This window comes from Sorex araneus, chromosome 6 (genome assembly GCF_027595985.1).
Source record: "Sorex araneus isolate mSorAra2 chromosome 6, mSorAra2.pri, whole genome shotgun sequence".
Lineage (NCBI taxonomy): Eukaryota > Metazoa > Chordata > Mammalia > Eulipotyphla > Soricidae > Sorex > Sorex araneus.
Genome location: NC_073307.1, coordinates 19,696,044 through 19,716,655, shown reverse-complemented (window position 1 = coordinate 19,716,655; position 20,612 = coordinate 19,696,044). Strand labels below are relative to the sequence as shown.

Below are 20,612 nucleotides of genomic sequence, written 5' to 3'. Positions count from 1 at the left end.
CAGGCTGAGATTCCCCCCCACCCTCAGAGTAGGATGCCTGGCAGGGGCAGGAGGGGGATGGTGTCCCAGATCTCAGTCTCCTGCTCAAGAGACCCCCTCCCTCCCTGGGAAGGCAGAGCTACCCCAGAACAGCAGAAAGATTTTTGGTTTTGTTTTTTTCGTGACAGGAGCAACTCCGCACTTGCAGACAGATGAGGAAACTAAGGTCCAGAGAGGGGATGAGACTTGCAGTCTCATCAAGGTGGGGACAAGTTTCTGCCTACCCTGGGTCCGGGTTAGAGCACCCTCTCTGCATTGCTGGAGTGGGGCGGGGGCCTCATGCTAGACCCGCCATAGGGCCTCCTGGGTGGCCTCCTGCGACAGTGTAAGGGGGCTGGGGGGGCCTTCCCGAGGATGAGGAAGGAGGTGCAACCCTGCTCCCACTGCTTCCAGAGCAGAGGTCCAGGCTCCGCGCCCTGATCCTGACCATTCCCTGATCCTCCTCCCCTTCCACCTATTGTCTCTGCTCAGACTTCCTTCCTGTCCTCCAGCCCCGCCGCCCCCACATCCTGCCTGCCCTGGTCAGGCTGCCCAGCGCCCCGGCCAGTTCTAGCATGCGGGGTCCTGGGCAGGGCTGGGGTGGCAAGAACTGGGCCCGGGCGGGTGGGCTCCGGGGTCCTCCAGCAGCACACGCACACGCCCACTGCGGGGGCTCCGCTGCGTGGGGAGACACTCCGCCACCCCTCTCCAGGTCCTTCTGAAGTCCAGCCCCAGCCCCTCAGGGCGACTCTGCCTCCCGCTTCTCCCTGCTCCCGCTTCCCCTGAGGGCTCTCTACCCTGTCTCCCCTGCCTGCATCCCACCCGCCGCCTCTACACGCGTCTCTGTGCGCTCCCTGGCGAAGCCTCTGCGCCTGGGTCTCCAAACTCATCCATCTTCCGTGCGTCTACGTCTCAAGCCCGCCTTGCGGTGACCCCCCACCGCTCTGCCAGAGTCCGCTTCTCTCCCCGGGGCTCCTGACCACGGGTCCCGCCGCCAACCATCTGGCCTCTCTTCCGCTGGGCCCCAAGCCCCAGATCAGACCGGGGTGTCGCACCTCCTACCCTGACTCAAAACCTAGTGGTCGGGTGAGTCAGGCCGGGGCGCACGGGACGGCCGTGGGAGCGCGGCGCGCGAGGGAGGGCGCAGGGTCGCGGGCAGGCACGGCCCGGGGCCGGGGAACCCACAAAAGCCTCTAGGAAGGAACGGGGGAGGAGTCTGGGGCGCGGGGGCGCGGGGGTCCTCACCTCGCCACGCTGCCGCGTCCGCTGCGCGGGGCCGCCGCGCCGTCCGAGCTCGGGGCCGCGGGCGCCTCCCCGCCCCCTGCGCCGTCCCCCGACGGCCGGCCCCGCCCCGCCGCCGCCGCCCGTTCCCCCCACCCCCCCCGGCCGCCGACCCCTCCTTGTGCAAGCGCCGGCCTTCGAAAGGCGCCTTACCCAACCGCGGGCTTATCTCGGGCCTTGACCGGCGCTGCCCTCGCGGGGACCCAAGCGAGACCCAGCAGGGCCGGGGGCTGAGATCACCGCGGAGAGAGGCGCCCAGATGCCAAGTCTGCAAGGGGTGGAGGGGGGAGGAAGGATGCGGGTCAGAACTGGGGGGTCCAGGGGCGCTGCCCCGGACGCCTCTGCAGTCCTCCGTTGCGCCCTCCCTGTCCCACGGAAAGCTCGGGTGTGAAGCCCACCAGGCACTTGGCCTGGCCCAGCAGGCGGCTGTCTCCAGGCGTCACCCATCCCCGGGGAGCGCGGGGGTTTAGACATGGGGGGCGAGCAGAGGGTGACTCCCCACCCCAGGGCTGACCTAGCTTTCTCCGTCTGAAGGGAAGGTGCGCCAGGCGACATCGCTTCTCCCAAACCCGGGTTCCAGGCTGCCTTTTTTGAGGACGAAACCGGTGCGCCGTAAGTTCAGGGCTCCATCCCTCAAGACCCCCTTTCACCTTTCGGGGGGCTCTTCACTCATTCTCCTCCTTTGTTTTTGCTTCCCCCTCCCTTTTTCTTTGCAGAGGGGTGATGGTGGGGAGCAGGGAGGGCAAGCGGGGAGAAATGACGCCCCGTCTTCCCCAGCTTGCAGGGAACCCCAGCACTTGCAAGTGCACTTCCCCCTCGGAGGGGCTGGTGTTTAGCTGTGAGGTGTTGGGGGGGGTGAGGGGGGGGCGCGCCTGCTGGCCTGGCCGGCTGTGCTTTCCTGTTTGTACCAGAGGAAGTTGGCTGTGAGTCAGCAGACACAGGAACCGTCAGTAGCTCAGGGTAGACCCCGGCCTCTGGGGAAGGTGAGGGGATGGTGAGGAAGAGGTTCCCACTTCTGCAGTTACCCCAACTGCGAGATGCTGGCTCTGCTCTCAGCAGCCGCCTGGAACCCTGCTGGAGAAAGGAATGATAATCATTCAGAGAGGACTGACTGCTGCTCAGGACTGAGGCTGACCAGATCCCAGACCCCTTACAAACTCTGTTTAACCCTTGCCGTGGCTCCATGAGACAGGACCTTGGATCTCCTCCATGTTACAGACAGGGAGGCATTTATTTCCGGCTAGGCCAGCGGAAGGGCCCTGACAGACCTCCAACTAGACGAAGTAAAACTGACCATAGGCCTCAGTTGCTTTTCTCTGAATTTCATTAGCTCCTAAGGTAAGCCCACTCCCCCCCCCCAAAAAAAAAGAGTCCCCTATTTTTTTTTCTTTTTGGGTCACACCCAGCAATGCACAGGGGTTACTCCTGGCTTTGCACTCAGGAATTAATCCTGGCGGTACTCGGGACCATATGGGATGCTGGGAATCGAACCCGGGTCGGCTGCATGCAAGGCAAACGCCCTAATTGATGTGCTATCACTCCAGCCCCGAGTCCCCTATTTATGGTATGAGCTCAAAAAACTGACCCCGGGATCTTACTGAACTTGCCTTCTGCTATACAGTGCTCTAGAGCTTTCCAACTGTGTAGCTACTTGTGGGGGTGTCCAAAAAAGCATTGGCAGCTGGGCTAGAGAGACAGAATAGGAGGAAAGGCACTCCTTGGATGTTGCCGGCCTGCAACTGCACGACCCGGGTTCAAATCCCAGGCACCACATTTGGTCCCATGAGCACCCCCAGGGATTACTCCTGAGCACAGAGCCAAGAATAAGCCTGAGCATGGCTGGGTGTATGCCCCAACCTCCCCAAAATTGGCAGCAGTAAAAGATTTCTGAAGGCACAATGACCAAAAGGTTACTAAAGATCAACTCTGTTATGAATCTGGGGCATTTCTTACCCTCCGTGTTGCATTTATTGGGCCAAAAGAGGTGGAAAAAAGGTAATGACCTCCTGAACTGCTTCATCCCAGACACCCTTCCTTTTTTTTTTTTTTAAAGTTTTTATTAGCGAATCACCGTGAGGTACAGTTACAGACTTACAAACTTTCATGCTTGTGTTTCAGTCATACAATGGTCGAGTGCCCATCCCTCTACCAGTGCACATTTTCCACCACCAATGGTCCCAGCATCCCTCCCCCCACCCCCACCCCATCCTCCCCGTACCCCACCCCGCCTCTGTGGCAGGGCATTCCCTTTTGCTCTCTCTCCTGTGGGGTGTTGTGGTTTGCAGTAGAGGTATTAAGTGGCCATCACCTTCAGTCTGTAGCCAGACTCCCTTCCTTGCTCTGGGCTTGGCGGCTCTCCTAGCCCTGGTTCCCATCCATCCCAGGAATTTTTCTCAAGCAGATCCTTGCACAATTCAGCCTGTCTTAGCGACTTCTTGGAGGAGAGCAATCCAGGAGAGAGTGGGGCTGGGGGTACAGGGCACGGGAGCTGGGAGGAGCTGGAGACGGATGAGAGGCCAGACACCCTGGCAGGTCTGAACCTTCGTTATGTCACACTCCCCTTTGGCAGATCTGCAAAAGCTCAGTGACCTGGTCTCCAGACGATGTTTTAAAAATGCATAAAATAAAATATATTGGATTACAAAAGAAACCAATTATATTACAATATAGTTATGAAACTATTTTAATGTGATGTAGTAATATATATGAGCTCCTTTATTAGTGCTTTAAACAAAATCTAGCAGGAGGTTTCTACCTCACATAATTTTAAAACAATGATGAACATAAATATTTCCAAATATCTTCAGAGCTGTAATAGGATATGAACGTTTATGTGATATGTGCTGGTGACAATCCCTTTAGTTATGAGTTGTGTGACTAGTTTGCTGCTACTGTCATAATAGAAGGAAATTCTGAACTTCACCTATAGACTAGAGAAAAGAATGCTAGTACTATTATTATTATTATTATTATTATTATTATTATTATTACCTTCCAATCACTACTGGGGGAGTCTTGGAGGGCCAGGGCCCAAGGAGATGGAGCTACTTAGGCCTTAGGCTGGAGTGATAGCACAGTGAGTAGGGCGTTTGCCTTGCATGCGGCCGACCCAGATTCTATTCCCAGCACCCATATGGTCCCCCGAGCACCGCCAGGAGTAATTCCTGAGTGTGTGAGCCAGGAGTAACCCCTGTGCAATGGGTGTTACCCAAAAAGCAAAGCAAAAAAGAAAAAAAGCTACTTAGGTCTTATGGTGCAGTACCACCCACATAAGTGCTGGAGATGGGGGGTCCCGGGGTTATACCTGGTGGTGCTCAGGGGACCATGTGGTGCTGGGGTTTGACCATGTAGGTTTGAACTAGGTCATGGCACATGCAAAACTTGTGCTCTTGACCACTGAGCTATCTTCTAGGCCCCAATTGTCATTTACTTTTCCCATTCACACTCCTGAATTGCAAGGTGAGACCATATGGACCAGAGGGTTAGGACTGAGCAGCAGAGGACATGGGGCCCCAACCACAGACCCCACTTCCGCTCTCTCTGGTTCTACCCTTTAGTGCTGGGGGTCCATCTCCCTTCTCTCTTTTTTTTTCTTAGCTCTCTTTCTTAGTTTCTCACGTGCCCCTCTCTCTCTCTCTCTCTCTCTCTCTCTCTCTCTCCCTCTCCCTTACCCCCATCTCTATTTCTGTTTCTTTTTCTATTTCTAGCACCATTCTTCACTCTGTTCTTTTTCTTTTTTTGGTGGTGGTGGTGGTGGTGGAGCACATCCAGCAGTGCTCAAGGCTTATTCCTGGCTTTGTGCTCAAGGATCACTCCTGATGGTGTTTGATGGGAGTATGTGTGATGCTGGGGATCAAACCCAGATTGGCCATGTGCAAGGCAAGCACCTACCTACTTTCCTCTCTCTCAGATCTCTTTTTGCTCTGGACCTTTTCTGTTTTATTTTTTTCTTTCTGGGTCACACCTGGTGATGCTCATGGGTTACTCCTGGCTCTGCACTCAAGAATTACTCCTGGTGGTGCTCAGGGGACCACATGGGATGCCGGGAGTCGAATCCGGGTCAGCCGCATGCAATGCAAATACCCTACCCGGTGTATATCGTTCCCGCCCGTGCTCTAGACCTTTTCTAATTTCTCTGTGTATCTGTCTCTCTGCTCTGTCTATGGCTGTTTCTCTGAACAAACCAGTGGTTGATGCACTGGGCAGACCTCAGTGAGGTCCTTGTAGTCTGAACCCAGAGGGCGGAGAGAGCTTCATCTTTAGCATCCGTGGGAGCTAGAAGAGGGTGTGTCCAGACGAGTGGGATCTGGAGAGAGTCACGCTGGATTTCAGTTCCTACACTTCTATTAGAGAAAGGGCAAAAGCAGATTGAGGAAGGGGTGAGTGGGAAGGCAGGCAGGAAATGGAGCAGCTAAAACAACGGGTAAGCCTCTTGCTCTGCACTTGGCCAACTTAGGGTTGGTTCCTGACACCACAGGTGGTCCCCTGAATACCCATAGGATCCCATGGCACAGAGCCAGAAGTAAGCCCTGGGCACTGCCAGGTGTGGCCCCTGAACCAACAAATAAATAAAAGGGAGTGGCAAACTTTTCTCTTAGGTCTGCAGGGCCAAAATTGACTTTGGTTCAAAATAACCCACCTGCCAATGCGACCCATCTTTGGGGGATCTGTCCTAGATATCTTGGGGCGGCCTGGCCTTCCATCTCCATAGCTCCTCTCCCCAAGTGCCCCCTTCAGCCAGCCATGCCCATGCTCTATCTCTGGGGCAGTGTGATTTAGCTTCTCTGGTATTTTGCCAGGAGGGAGGAGAAAGAAAGAATGTGACATCAGTAAATGGTAACAGGAACAGAGGGGGGCAGCGGGTAGAACCGAGGGGGATGTGGAAGGGAATTTTGCACCACCCACATCCCTCTCTCTACCCTCCCTCCCCAAAGCCCCAAAGCATCAACTAGAACCATAGCAGCTTATACGAGGCCCCTGTATCCATGGAAAAGAATGGTTGATAGGCCAACTAAGAGCCAAGACTAGCATCAAACCTTGAGTTCCCTTCCATGTCAGCAGTGTGTGGCCTCAGCATTATCTGTGCCTCAGTATCCCTTTTTGCAAAAGAGAGATAATAGTGTTCGCCTTGGGGTGGAACGGGTACACTCCTTGCCTTGCATACGGCCAACCCAGGTTCAATCCCAGGCACTTCCTATGGAAGTGTGAGCACCGCCAGGAGTGATCACTGAGTGCAGAGTCGGGAGTAAGCCCAACTGCTGGGTGTGACCAAAAAACAACCAAACAAAAATTAATAAGTAAAAATAAACACTGTCTCGCTTAATTAAAAAATACTGTTAGGGGCTGGAGCGATAGCACAGCAGGTAGGGCGTTTGCCTTGCACGCGGCCGACCCGGGTTCGATTCCCAGCATCCCATATGGTCCCTTGAGCACCGCCAGGAGTAATTCCTGAGTGCAAAGCCAGGAGTAACCCCTATGCATCGCCAGGTGTGACGCAAAAAGAAAAAAAAAATTAGTGCTCACCTTGCAGGGTTGTGGTAAAGAGAAATCCATCAAAATAGACGGATAGTATTCACAAGTATTCACAATTAGCTCTCAGTAGGGAGAGAGCAATAGTACAGTGGATAGGGCGCTTGCCTTGCATGCAGCTGATCTGGGTTCAATCCCCTGCCTCCCACACGGTCCCCTGAGCACTACCAGGAGTGATTCCTGAGTGCAGGGCCAGGAGTAAGCCTTGAGCACCGCTGAGTGTGACCACTCCCACTCCAAAACCAAACCAGACCAAACCAAAAACGTTCGATAAATGTCTTCACTTCATGTTACTATTTTTATCAGTCACTTTTGTGGTGACTCTAGAACTAGCTTGCCTGAAATGTACCCCGTTGCCCTGGTACATTCCATTATCTCGTTTTAATCAATCATCCCATGGCATTCTACTGTCAAATTAGATCACTCTGCTCTCATGTGTCCTGCCCGCTCCCAAGGTCCCCGACTGCCATGTTGTCGCCTCTGCCACTTTTCTCACCTCCTCAGCCAATTCTTCCTTTATCTCTCTAGATACAGATCACTTCTTTTGTCTCTAGAGACCTTCAGGCAGATTCTGAGAGCCAAAGAACACAGCCACAACTCACATTTGGCTCTAGTGAGGGGCGCCAGCCAGGATGGGGTGGGTTCATGGTTTCTTGCGGGAAGAAAAACTCTCCTTCTGCCATTTCATTGGTGGTTCTTGCTTCCCCTCACTCAGCTATTTCCCACATTTTTTTACTGAGCATCTCTTTTGTACCCAACACTCATCAGAGCTCTAGAAGATACCACAAGGAGCTGACTTGGAGGATATGGGCTGCTAGGGAAGTGAGACATTTATCAGAGAACCCCCCTCAAAAAAGAAAAACCACAAAACTATATAATCACCAACTCAGGTGTATCTTGAAGGAAAACACTGTGAGAACGTGAGAGCATGAAGGGAGGAGGCAGACGTGGCTGGAGGTCGGGGAAGCCTTCTCTGGAGCTGCACTGTTTCCGCAGAGATCAGAAAGATGTGTGAGCATTCCTGGGAGTGGGGCGGGGTGGGGGGAAAGCAGGCAGAGAAGCCCTGAGTTGGGATAAGCCTGGTGGGTAACACAAGAGCAAAAAGATGGGGAGTTGGGGGTTTGCTGAATGGAAAGGCTACAGGGACCAGGGAATTTGGTCTCTATTTTACGGAGACTTTAAGCTTGGGGTGGCAGGTCCACCTGAGCACGTGTGTGTGTGTGTGTGTGTGTGTGTGTGTGTGTGTGTGTGTGTGTGTGTGTGTGTGTGTGTGTGTGTGTGTGTGTGTGCGCGCGCGTGCGTGCGCTCGGGACTGGACCAACCCCAGCTCAGCTCAGGGGCTAGTCCTGGCTTTCGGATTTGAACCAGGGCTGGCCCCACGCAAGGCACGTGCCCTAATCCCGGTTCAATCCATCTCTCAGGCTCTCAGCGCCAAGCATTTGAGGAAGATGGTTGCATGGAGTTAGCCTGGGCACAGGGCTCCTCAGCCCCAAATTCTTGGGGGCAGAGGGCTGGTCCACTCCCCCACACCCACAAGGTCCCCCTCCAGTTTCCCAGCCAGTAGCTGCCCCTCCCTTTGCATTTTTGTGAGGATGACATCACCCTGGGGGAGGGTAGAGCCTTCCAGGCCTCTAAGCCTCCTTTATCCTGTTGGCCTGGGGCAGCCCAGCAGAGAGGAGTGGGAGGCACAAACAGACACATGCCCCCTCCTCCCGCCCCAGCCCACCCCCTCCCGGGTCCCCTGCTGTATCCAACCACCAGCTCTCTCCTGGCCCAGGCTGAGACAGTTCTGTTTGTAAGAAATGATTTGAGGGCTGGAGTGATAGCATAGCAGGTAGGGCGTTTACCTTGCACGCAGCCAACCCGGGTTTGATTCCCAGCATCCTATATGGTCCCCCGAGCACCTCCAGGAGTAATTCCTGAGTGCAGAGCCAAGAGTAAACCACCCCCCCACCCCCAGCATCGCTGGGTGTGACCCAAAAGAAAAAAAAAAAAGGAAAGGATTTGGATGCAGTTATCCTGAAAGGCAATTTAGAAAGGCTCTCTAGTACTGTCCTGATTTCCCCAGGGGACTTAGGTAGGTCACACCTTGCCCCCCCCATTTTTCTGCTGAGGGGGGCATGCCTCGTGATGCTTAAGACGTACTCTTGGCTCTCTGTTCAGGGATCACTCCTAGTGGACCCAGGAGACCATGTATGGTCTTACTTGGGTTCTTACTTGGGTTGGCCCCCTGCAAGGCAAGGCCTTAACCCCCTGTATTAATTCTCTGTCCTGCCGGTCACCCCCTCTTTAAGTATTGGTTTAAGCATAAAGCTAGTGTTCAGAGATGTAAGGAATAACAAAGAGAGCAATGCAATAATATAGACTTGAAATTTGCTAAGAGGAAACATTTAAACATTCTCATTACACACACACACACACACACATTAACTGTGAGGCGATGGATGTACTAATTAACATCATTGTGGTAACTGGTTCACAATTCACAATATTTATATCCAGGCTTCCCCTGCTTAGCCTCAGTTTCATTTCCCAGGATGTCAGTCACCCAAGGTCAGCTGCCTGCCATCTGAAATATTAAAACATTAAGATATTTTGATACTCCTGAAACTCAATCATGAATAACTTTGTAATTCAATTTAAAAACAAAAAATATGGTCTTATTCAATATTTGAAAAAGAAAAAGATATTTTGAGAGAAAAGTGGGGGAGGTAGAGAGATAGTAAAACAGATAAGGCCCTTGCCTTGCTTGCAGCTGACCCAGGTTTTGATCCCTGAGCACAAAACCAGGAGTAAGCCCCAAGTAAACCCCCACCAATCTGCCCCACCCCCAAATAAAAAAATTAAGAGAGCTACCATATGATTTTATTGCCGTATATTGCTCTGTTATTCTCTTCTATTATTAGTGATTGCTGATATTACTGTTCCTCATCTATAAATCAAACATTATCACAGCTATGGATGCATAGGAAATAGCATGTCCAATATTGGGTTGAGAACTCTGCAGTTTCAGGCAACCACTGGGGGCCTTAGAACGTATCTCCTGCAGATAAGGGGGGCTACACTATAAAAATGAGCTCAATGGATCAAAGACTGAGAGAATGAAAGTCCTAGGTGACCCCGTTATTGCTCCTTCTTTGTGGCAGCGCTGTGGACCAGGAAGACGAGCCCGAAGCCCAGGCCCACACTGGTTCTAGTGAGGATGAATCACTGTCCCCTCTGGGGAGGAGAGAAGGGGTTCAGTGCAATCCACTGCCCCGGGCTCAGCACGGGTCTCTCTGAAGGCAGCTTGGGGACTTGGAGTGACAGGATTAGTGCAGGTGCCTGGCCACTGGGCACTTGCGTGGCCTCCAGCCCTGCCACTATGATGCCTGGTTCCAGGGCGGGTCACAAGGAGAAGAGGGGGCCACATACCAGATGAATCATTCTAGCCACCTCATGGGCACCCTTGGTACCCAGAAATCTGCCCATCTCCCTTTCCAAGTCCTCCTTGTTACTAATCTTGGCCTGGTCACTCTCTGCCAAGCCATTTCTTCCTTCTTAGAAGTCAGTGAAACCACAAATCATGTGACTTCTTCAATTTTAGAGGCTGGGGGGGAACCACAACTGGCAGCTCTGTGCTCGGGGGTCTTTCCTGGAGGTGCTCAGAGGACTGTGTTGTGCGAGGGATCAAACCCGGGCCTCCTGATGCAGAGCATGACTCCCTCCCAGCCCTCTAGACCTCTCCTGTAGACCACCTGCTGGCCAGACACACCGCTGGGCCTCCAGCTTCGCGTGAACACTTGCCTTCAAGGCCACACCACAGGGGCTTCGGGGTGGCAGGTCCACTTGTAGCACACACCCCGTCACTGTGGCCATCTGTGCACTCAGCCCAGTGCCCTGCCTTGTCTCTCGTTTGGTCACCGCAGCCCCGAGTGACCACACACGGTGTGCGACCCAGCATCTGCTTGTGACTTGCTCTCTGCTCTTTTTAGCTAGTTTTTTGGTTTGTTTTATTTTGGGGATACACCTGGCAATACTCAGGGGTTACTCCTGGCTCTGGGCTCAGGAATTACTCCTGGCGGTAGTTGGGGGGACCAGATGGGATGCCAGGGATCGAATGCTGCAGTTTCTCCAGCCCCAGTCTTTTCTCAGCACATCGGGAAGTATCCCCTAAACCTTGTGGCAGGACCAGGTGGGATCTGGGGTGCTAATGCCTGCTGAGCCTTGGGGGGTGAGGGGAGGCGACGGTGCCTTTCCAAGCCTGAGTCAGTTCCCTCAGAACAGTCCCAGTCGGACCATCGCACCAACAACACAGCCCTTGCTGACTCAGGGCCGCCCGTGAGTGTGCCAGGCAGTGACTTAAAGAGCAGGGCTGTGACTGGGGGGGAAGTAATTGGGTGCTGAGGCTACAAATGTTCAGGTCTTTGTGTTATGCCAATCTCATGTCTGTAATTTTTGCACCCTGCCACCTGACTTGCTTTTCCTAGTCCTGATCCTACTAATAAGCTCGTCTGTCTCTCTGTCTCTGTCTCTGTGTATATGTGTGTGTGTGTGTGTGTGTTTGTGTGTGTGTGTGTGTGTGTGTGTATTGCAGAGAATAGAGCCTGGACCCTCACACATGCAAGGCAGCTGCATTCGGCTGAGCTCCATCTGGGCCCACCCCTCTATGAATACATCCTTAACATTTATTTTCTTTTCTTCTACACTTTTTCTTTGTTTATTTATGTTTTGGGGGGCACCACCAGTGATACTCTGGGCTTGCTCCTGACTCTGCTCTTGGGAATTACTCCTGGCAGCGCTCAGGGACCATTTGGAATGCCACGGATCGATTGTAAGGCAAGCACCCTATCCACTGTACTATCACTACAGCCCCTACACTTTCATTGAACTGTGTGTGTGTGTGGGGGGGGGGGGTTGGCAAGGCCACACCCAGCTGTGCTCTGGACTGATTCCTGGTTCTATGCTCAGGGATCACACCTGGATGTTGGTGCTCAGGGAATATGGGGTGCCAAGGATAGGAACCAGGCTGACTGTGTATAATGCAAGTACCCTACCCAGTGTGCTATCTCTCCATCTCCTAATATCTCTTTTCTCTTTTAATTCTCAGCAGTAAATGCTCTGTTACCATTTTTCAGATGAGAAAACTGATTCCGAGGTGAAGCTACAAAATTCACAGGTTTTTTTTTCCCTTTTTGGGTAGCACCCAGAGATGCTCAGGGTTTACTCCTGGCTCTGCGCTCAGGAATTACTCCTAGCGTGCTTGGGGGACCATATGGGACGCCGGGAATTGAACCCGGATCGGCCATCAGGCAAACGCCCTACCCGCTGTACTATCGCTCCGGCCAAAAATCACAGTTCCTAACTCCCAAGGCCTAAGCTTTTCACCCCTCAGCAGTGTTTACCCGTTGATCTGGGCGTCCCTGTGGAAGCTCCCTAATTGGTGGCCCTCGGGGAAACCGCAACCCCCAGGCGCCCTCCACACGGAAGGCTGCAGGAACGGGTCCCTCAGGAGGTGGGGAGAGAACAGCCCACCCACGCAGGAACAGGCCAGGAAGGAAGGGAGGGTGCTGTGCCGCATCCGTTCACTAGATGGCGCCCCAACACCGAATCACTGAGCGCCGGCAGCCGAGGGACAGGCCCCAGCTGGGAGCCGCAGTGCAAGGGCCTCCCCTCCGTTCTGGCCAGTTTTGCTCCTCCGGGGGCTGGGCGCTCCCCACTCAAGCCTGAGCCTTGGCCTCTTCGTGCGTGCAGTCCCCCCAGATCCTTCTCCTCTAGCCCCGACTTCTGGATTCCCCTCCCCGCCCTTTCTCTGTGCAGCTAGTGAACGGTGAGGGGTAAGGAGGCTTTCCCAGGGCACCCAGCTTCCTCTTCCCCCCTAGAAACTGCCTCCCAGCCCTTTCCAACGCCTCCTCCGTGAGCACTCTCTCCCCTCTGTTCCCTTCCTCAATTCCCCAAGCCCTTCCTGTCACTCCCATCCTCTCGGTTTCTGCCAGTCTTTTGAGACAGGGACCATTAAGGCCGATTCCAGAGATTTGGTGATGCAAATACATGCAAATGTATGCAAATCGCCATGTAAAGGAGGCTTGCCACTGTGGTTCTAAGTGGCTGTCACAGCTTCTCTGACACCTGTTCTGAGAGACAGCTGCCCTGCCCCCCTCCTGCTCAGGCGTCTATCAGCTATATGTCCCCCTTCTTTTCCAAGGCACTGGTTTCTTAGCCCCTTTTGCTTCAGGAAGTGATTACAAAGGACTCTTGGGGCCTGCTCTGCAAACACCCTAGAAGGAACAAGAAGGGAAGCACCTCTTATAGGGCACAGAATTTGGCATCTCAAAGCATTTCTGATGCTTGGCCTTGGAAAAGCAGTTGAGCTTCTCTGAGCCTCAGTTTCAACAGCAGCAGAAATGGGGCTGATGTGCCCTCAGCTCATAGGCCGCTGTGAAAATCCCACCCATCCCAGCAGCAAAGTGCTTTGCACGGCACCTGTGAACACGGCTGCTAATGGATAACTGACCCTGTGGGCTGCTGCATTCTGAGGGCTCAGGCTGGGGGACCGGGGTGCAGATGGACAAAGTGCAGGTGTGCCTTTGCGTGTCTGCCCGAGCATGCATGTGTGTGTCTGTGCACACGCAGACACGCGCACACACAGCTGACAGCCTCATGCACTGGCGGGGCGCATGCTCTGACACACACACACACACGCACACACACACATATTCAGAAACACGCAGGAGGAGCCTGTGGGAGGTGGGATCTGAGTCATCGAGACCAGAGCTGTGGGTGGTGCTTTTGTCCTGGTTTCCGGGGCTCTGTGCTCCATTTCGAACACGGAAATGTATGGGGGATGGCACAGCCATGCTGCCAACTGAAGGGCCAGTTATGCAGATCCTGCCAGCCTGGTCCCCGCCCAGAGGTGCATCATCCAGACCTCTTCCTCTGCCTCTGCCCGCAGCGTCACGGTGACCCTGCAGTGGGGCAAGGTGGGCCCCATGGGGCTGTGGCATCATGGCACAGGCCCTTGATGACGTCATAGAGCAGGTGGGGCCTGCTCCCTGGAGGCACTGATGGATGAGCTGGGTGAGGCTGGTGGGGAAGAAGGTCTCAGAGGTGGTGACCCTCAATTCTGGGTGACCATTGGCAGCTTCCTTAATCTCTTTGGGCCCCAGTTTCTCTTCCAACAGCAGGAGGTCATTTGGCTAACTCAGGGGTTCTCTGCTGTTCAGAGAGATTCTCCCATGCAGAGACGGATGTTTGTGGATGGACCTGAACCTGGATGATGCTTATTGGAAGTGAGGACAGAGCCAGAGAGACACTACAATGGGGCAGGCTCTTGCTCACATGCAGCCGAACTCTCAGCACACAGGCCGTGGATTAGAAGGCTTCCTGGAGGAGGTGAGATGGTGTGAGCTAGCATTTGGAGAACATAAAGGAAGGAACTCTGAAGGGGAAGAAAGAGGGGCTGAAAGCTTAGTACAGTGGGCATTTGCTTTGCATGCAACCAACCCAGGTTCGATCCTTGGCACTTCATGGCATCTCCTGAGCCCCGTCAGGAGTGATCCCCGAGCACAGAGCCAGGAGTAAGCCCTGAGCACCACTGAGTGTGGCCCTAAAGCAAAATAAGAAGAAAGGGAGGGAGGGAGGGAGGGAGGGAGGGAGGAAGGAAGGAAGGAAGGAAGGAAGGAAGGAAGGAAGGAAGGAAGGAAGGAAGGAAGGAAGGAAGGAAGGAAGGAAGACAGACGGACAGCTTGTCTCCTGCCCTCTCCGGCAATTTTCTTGCTGGGGAGTGAGTCTCTTCTCGTAGCTCAGGCCAGGAGGGGAGAAGGGAAGAACTACTGGTCCCTGGGGCCTCAGCACCTCCGTGGTCTGTTTGGGCAGAGATTACCACAGGTACGCACGAGTGTCTCAGGAGAGGCCCATCCCGCCTCCCCTCTCTGACGAGATACTCAGTCACACTGCCTCTGCTGGCCCCCACAGCAGCGCTGTCCCAGGAGAGCCCATCCCCCCAGCAGTCCTGTGCAACAGACTCCAGCGTCCCCAGCATGCATGACCAGAAGACACTGAGGACGGGAATGGTAGCACAGGGCTTAAGGTGCTGGCTTGCATGTCACCGACCCCAGTTCAATCCCTGGAAGCAATGCCCACTGAGCACAGAACTGAGAGTAACCCTGGAAAAAAGGAAAAAAGAAAAAGAATCCCGATGACATGTCGCAGGACACAGCAGGGAAACAGAAGTTCCTGCATACAGATCCATTCCAGTCCTGTGCTCTGCTGCATCCACTGGACTTTTAACTGCCCCATGCAGAGTTAGGCCCGGCACTAGGAACTGAGAGTTCCTGGGACATGGAGGGCGCGGGGGCGTCTCTCTCTCTCCTGTTAGAGCCTTGTGAGCAGTGGCCGGGCCGGTGAGAGCAGGTTCATCCACTGGAAGCATCCCCAAATATGGCACAATTGGCTCCTAGCCAATGGCTGGATGACATGGGGAAGAAACACCGGTGCACGGGACACAGGTGCGTGAGGGCAGCTGAAACACCTGTGGACAGTTAAGTCCTGGGAGTGGGGGAGGCCAGTGGGGAGGGGAGGCAGCAGATGGACCGGGCTGGGGTGGGGGCGGGGATGCTGAGTCGGCACTGAAGCCCAAGGTGACTCCAGAGTCTGTCAGGAAGAGGCAAGCAAGGGAAAGACAGGAAAGGAGGGAAAGGGGAGCCGTGAGGGGGAAGAAACTGAGTCACCCCAAGGGGGAGGGGACAGCTGGCAGCGGTCAGATGCGCAGTTTCCGGAGTCCAGTGACACAGGCTCTTAGCCCAACTCTAGTGACAAAAACTAGCCTCCGGGGCCTGAGGGATAGTAGAGCAGTGACAGTATTTGCCCTGCCTTCCTGACATGGCTTCCCAGACTCTGCCAGGAACAGTCTCTGAGGACCGCTGAGGGGGTACCCCCGCCCCAAAGGGAAAAAATCCATTAGTTCCCCCCAGGTGCCAGTAGTGCAAATAGTACCTTCCCCAGAACCTCTGTCCTTCCCATGAGCGTCTACGTGCCATTCGGGCCATTTGGCGAGTAACCAGTCACAAGGAGCTTAGTCTCTATTGCATCCAGGAAGGGCCACCCTTGGGGCTGGAGTGACAGTAGAGAGGGTTGGCTATTTATCTTGCATGCAGCTGGCATGGGTTTAATCCATGGTGCCACGTATGTCCCCCAAACCCGATCAGGAGTGATCTCTGAGCACAGATCCAGGAGTAAAGCCCTGAGAAGTGCTGGGCATGACCCACCCACAAACAATAAAAGAAGGACCAGCTTTGAAAGCCCAGGGCCCAGCGCCCGTCTAGTCAAAACTCATATTCATTTGCTTTTTTTGGTTTGTTTTTTTTTTCCCCTCTAAGCAATGGTCATCTTTCCCTCTGAGCCCAGCTCTAGAAGCCTGTCTACTCGGGGTCCCAAGAATAGTCATTGAAAAGATGAAATGAGCAATTCATGTCAAGTGGCTGGTACATTGTTCAATAATTGCACCTTAGCTGACTTCATGTCAGCAAATATTTCTGGCGCCTCCAGCCTGTGCTAAGCAAATAAGACCTCATCCCTTCTCTCAGAATCTCAGAGATCAGTGGGTGAAGAAGAATTTAAGGTGGCACTGAGTGTTACGGGGGGCGACTTTAGGGACGTTCCCCAAGCAAAGACCAGAGGGAAAGGTGGCCAGTTCTTGGATGGAAAAAATGTGTGTGGTTAGGCTGGGGTGGGGAGCTGGCCCCTGGAGCCAGCTGAAGCAGACCCTTCCCGGCCGACAGTGATTAAGGTCCTTGTGGCTGGTTACTCGGCAGCCAGGCCGGAAGAGAAAGCCCGTAATTAACAAGCTGGCACTCACACAACCACATGTCAGCTTGCCCGAGCACGGGGATAGCTGTCTGTCAGTCGTAGCTGCCGGTGGAATTTTTTTAGACAGCTGGGCTCAAGCCGGGAAATGAATATAAGTTACATTTCTATGCATCGTTGTTCGTGGTGGTAAAAAAAAATTAATCAGTGACATAGCTGTGACACATACTCATTTAAGAGTCTACAGAGAAATGTTCATTTGTCAGAGGCAGCAAAGAAGAGATTTTGTGTCAGCTGGGGAGGGGTGAAATATTTATACAATGGCTAATAAACACCGGTGTGTAAGGGGGTCAATTGATTGTGTCAGTGGCCATATGACAAATGCACCATTGAGCGGCCATGGGCACTACCCCTGTGCCCGGGGGCTCCATTCTGATGACAAATACACAACATGTTACTGTTAATGCTCCCCACCGACCACCCGCTCAGCCCTCGTTGCCGGCTGGGCGACCGCAGACTGCGAGGAAGCAGAACTCCCATGGAAGCTGCACCCCCCAACTTCATTAAGTTGAACTTGAAGTTGGTAAATTACTCCCCAAATGCCAAAACAGCTGCAAAAAACCATTTGTGTGTGTGTGTGTGAGCTGTTTATAAGATTTTATGTTTCTGAATTTCAGAAGGTCTGGAAAATGACCTTGGGGCCTCTACCAAGACCTTGCACCTGTTTTGGGGGGACAGACCCGCCCCCAGCTCTGCAGCCCTTATATTGGCCAGGGGTCCTGGTTCCCATCTGCCTTCTGACTGCCCTGACCCCATTGCCTTTTCTCACATCAAGCCCAGTTACTGTAAGGGCTTCCTGATGCTCCCTGGGGAACAGAGGTCTTTGAAGGTCTGCCCCCTCCTGCTGTTCATGGCTTAAAGGGGGCAGTGGTCAGGAGGAGATGAGCTGACAGCCCTTGGCTGGAAACCTCTGTCTCTCGTCCCCCTCCTTGGGCAACCCGTCTGACTGTGGGATTGGTCATCAAGTGTCCTGCAGGAAGAGCTCTTTATTCCAGCGTTCACCGCCCCCCCCCCCAAACATGGTTCCAGGTCCCGTATCCAACACTGAATTGTTTTCCTTATTGTTTGTTTTGGTTTTGTGGCCACAACTGGGTGCTCAGCCTGATCACTCCTACCTGTGTTTAGGGGACCATGTGCGGAGCCGGATATTTAACCAGCCTTGGCCAGAGGCAAGGCAAGTGCCTTACCTCCTGCACTCTCTCTCCAGAGGCCCACTCACCAAATCTCTTTCTGCTGTTGTTTTTTGTTTGGGGGCCACACCCAGCAGTGCTCAAGGGTTACTCCTAGTTGTTGCACTCAGAAATTATGCCTGGCGGTGCTCGGAGGACCATATGGGATGCTGGGGATCAAACCCAGGTTGGCCACGTTCAAGGCAAACAAACGCCCTATCTACAGTACTTTCGCTTCAGTTCCTACCCCTCACCAAGTCTTAACACAGCCCTTGAGGGAGGTCTAACAATTACTCCTGTGGTATAGGGGAGGAGACCCAAATACAGAGAAGTAGCCCGGATAAGTCCAAGGTGACACAGAGAGCATTAAACCCGGTAGGGCTCTGGGACTGACTTCCTGTCCGACTGTGTTGGACTGTGTGTCTCATGATCACTTGAAAACCTTCATTTCCAGGCTGATTTGAAATCCTTGAAATTTTCATGACTCTCGAAGAGTGTGTCAGTGTGCCAAGAACAGATGTCTGGATCAAGAAGCTGTGGTATATCTACACAACGGAATACTACTCGGCGGTTAGGAAAGACGAAGTCATGCAGTTTGCTGATAGGTGGATGGATCTGGAAAGTATTGTGCTCAGTGAAATGAGGCAGAGGGAGATGGCCAGACACTGAATGATCTCGCACATATGCGGGATATAAAGAAACATAGTAGGGGAATAATTAAAGTCCAAAGGCAATAGAAATGAAGAGAAAGAGAACTAGGCCCTAGTAGAAAGTTTGGCATTGTTCTGCCTCTCACCTCTGTCTCTGGCTGTGGGATTGGTCATCAAGCATCCTGCAAAAAAGAGCCCATTCTTTCAGCCATCACTGTCCATGTATCCAACACTACGTATGCAGTATTTCTGTTTTGGTTTGTGCGGTTAGAGGGGAGGGGATGGGTCAGGGAATGGACCACTACGACAGAGATGAAGGGAAGTGGTCACTCTTAGGGACGAGGACTGGGTAGTAAAAGGAGGTAAAGAGCTGTGCATGCTACCCTCTCAGTAACAGTATTGCAGACCACAGTGCCTAATAAGGAAGAAGTAAGAAGTGCCTGTCAGAGAGACTGACTAGGGGTGGTTGGGAAGGAAACGGGGGACATTGGTAGAGGGAAGTGGACACTGGTGAAGGGATGGTCTTGGAACATTGTGTACCTGAAACCCACTCATGAATAACTTTATAATTCAAGGTGATTCAATTAAAAAAAATTGGTGATTCAATTAAAGAAAAGAGTTTAAAAAATGATTTGGACATACCACCGCAATGAGCATGCATGTTGTATTGTACTATGATGAATCCATAATAATTGAATAAGATTATATGAACTGGGGAAAAAAACATCTGGAGATCCCAGGCTGGTCTCAGGTACTGCTCACAGAGCTCCCTGCAGGAAAACTGGGCCGAGTCTAATGCCCGTTCGCTTTCTGTTTTGGCATGGGAGCCACACCCTTGGAACTCAGGGGATCCTTCTTGGCTCTGTGCTCAGGGGTCATGTCTGACAGTCCTGGGGTCAAACCCCAGTGGGCTGCATGCAGGGCAGGCGCTGTACCCTGTCCCTATTTCTCCCACCCCTCTAACTCTGAACTGGAGCGGACAGAACCATCCCAATCCCCGAAGTGTCCCCTCCCCCTTTCAGCTGAGAAATGGGGCGTACATCTCCCCTCCAGGGACCGAGACACCCCATTCGCCTGGCTCAACCAGCTGCCGCCTGCCACTGGCTCTAACGCCCTTTGCATTTCTGCACCAGCCAACATCCTTATTTGATTTGGGATGGGCTGACACCGTGAGACAACAGTTGCAGATGAAATTTCACACGTTATCTGGGAATGTGGAGATTACAGATAAGCACACGTTGCAACTTGCTTTATTTTTTAAAAACAAGATTCCTCCCTTACAAAGTGGTACTCCACCTTCCAGTTCCCACTTCGAAACTGTTAATAAAGATGATGTTATTATCAGTTGTGATCATGATAATGTTGGATGCATCTGCTGAATGTTTATTAGACACCAAGGGCTTTGGGCATGATTTTATATAATCCTCTCAAAAAACCCCATTTTAAAGATGGGAAAACTGAGATCCAAGGAAACGAAATCACTCTGCCAGGTTACATAGCTAGTTGGAGTTTGAACCTAGCTGAACCAGCCACAGAGACCCTAGATTTCTTTATTTGGGGTGGGAGGCAGGGGAAGTGGGTCAAACCCTGTGGTGCTCAGAGGTTATTCCTGACTCTCTGCTCAAGAGGAAACCCTGGTGTTGCTCAGGGAACCATAGGCAGTGCCAGGAATTGAACCAGGGTCGGTGGCATGCAAGGCAAGCACCTTGGCCTCTCTACTATCCATCTGGTCCCAAGACTGGACAGCTGGGACCTGAGGTCAGCCCAGAGCAACGGCTCCCCCAGCCCAGAGCCTTGCTTTAGCGAGTGACCACTCTAGTGCCATAGCCTGTCTCGTTCCCTCCCCGCAATGGCCTTTGAGGGGCTCTCCCCATGTCTGGATTGTTCTTCCTCCTGCCTGTTCTCACACGAGCACCTGATGTGGGTCACTACGCAATGTGTTGGCTCCTAGGACTTCTCCCCTCCTTAAATCACACCCTGGGGGACAGAGAGAGAGAGAGAGAGAGTTCAGGGGTAAGGCAGTTCCCTAGCAGGTAACCAAACTAGGCTCAATCCCCAGTACCGAATAGGGTCCTCCCAAGCACCCCGAGGAGTGCTTTCTGAGCACAGAGCCATAAGCAAA

At 53.1% G+C, this 20,612-nt stretch overlaps 1 protein-coding gene and 1 long non-coding RNA gene across 3 annotated transcripts in view; one reads left to right on the top strand and one right to left on the bottom strand.

Annotated features, from left to right (window-relative positions):
• ARAP3 (ArfGAP with RhoGAP domain, ankyrin repeat and PH domain 3) overlaps positions 1-2,009 on the bottom strand; it is a 31,149-nt gene extending 29,140 nt beyond the window's left edge. The window contains exons 1-2 of one of the 2 annotated variants that reach the window (XM_055143436.1): positions 1,814-2,009; positions 1,453-1,567 (exon numbers count right to left, since the gene is read on the bottom strand). The gene's annotated coding sequence lies outside the window, so the exon portion shown is untranslated. Of the gene's footprint in view, positions 1-1,263; positions 1,321-1,452; positions 1,568-1,813 lie in introns of those variants that run through there. The other variant, XM_055143434.1, reaches the window with a different exon arrangement.
• On the top strand, positions 455-19,812 carry LOC129405829 (uncharacterized). The gene is made up of 4 exons (XR_008630783.1): positions 455-1,104; positions 1,834-1,911; positions 14,031-14,199; positions 18,295-19,812. It is a non-coding gene; the product is annotated as an uncharacterized LOC129405829 (long non-coding RNA).
• The last annotated feature ends 800 nt before the right edge of the window (positions 19,813-20,612 follow it).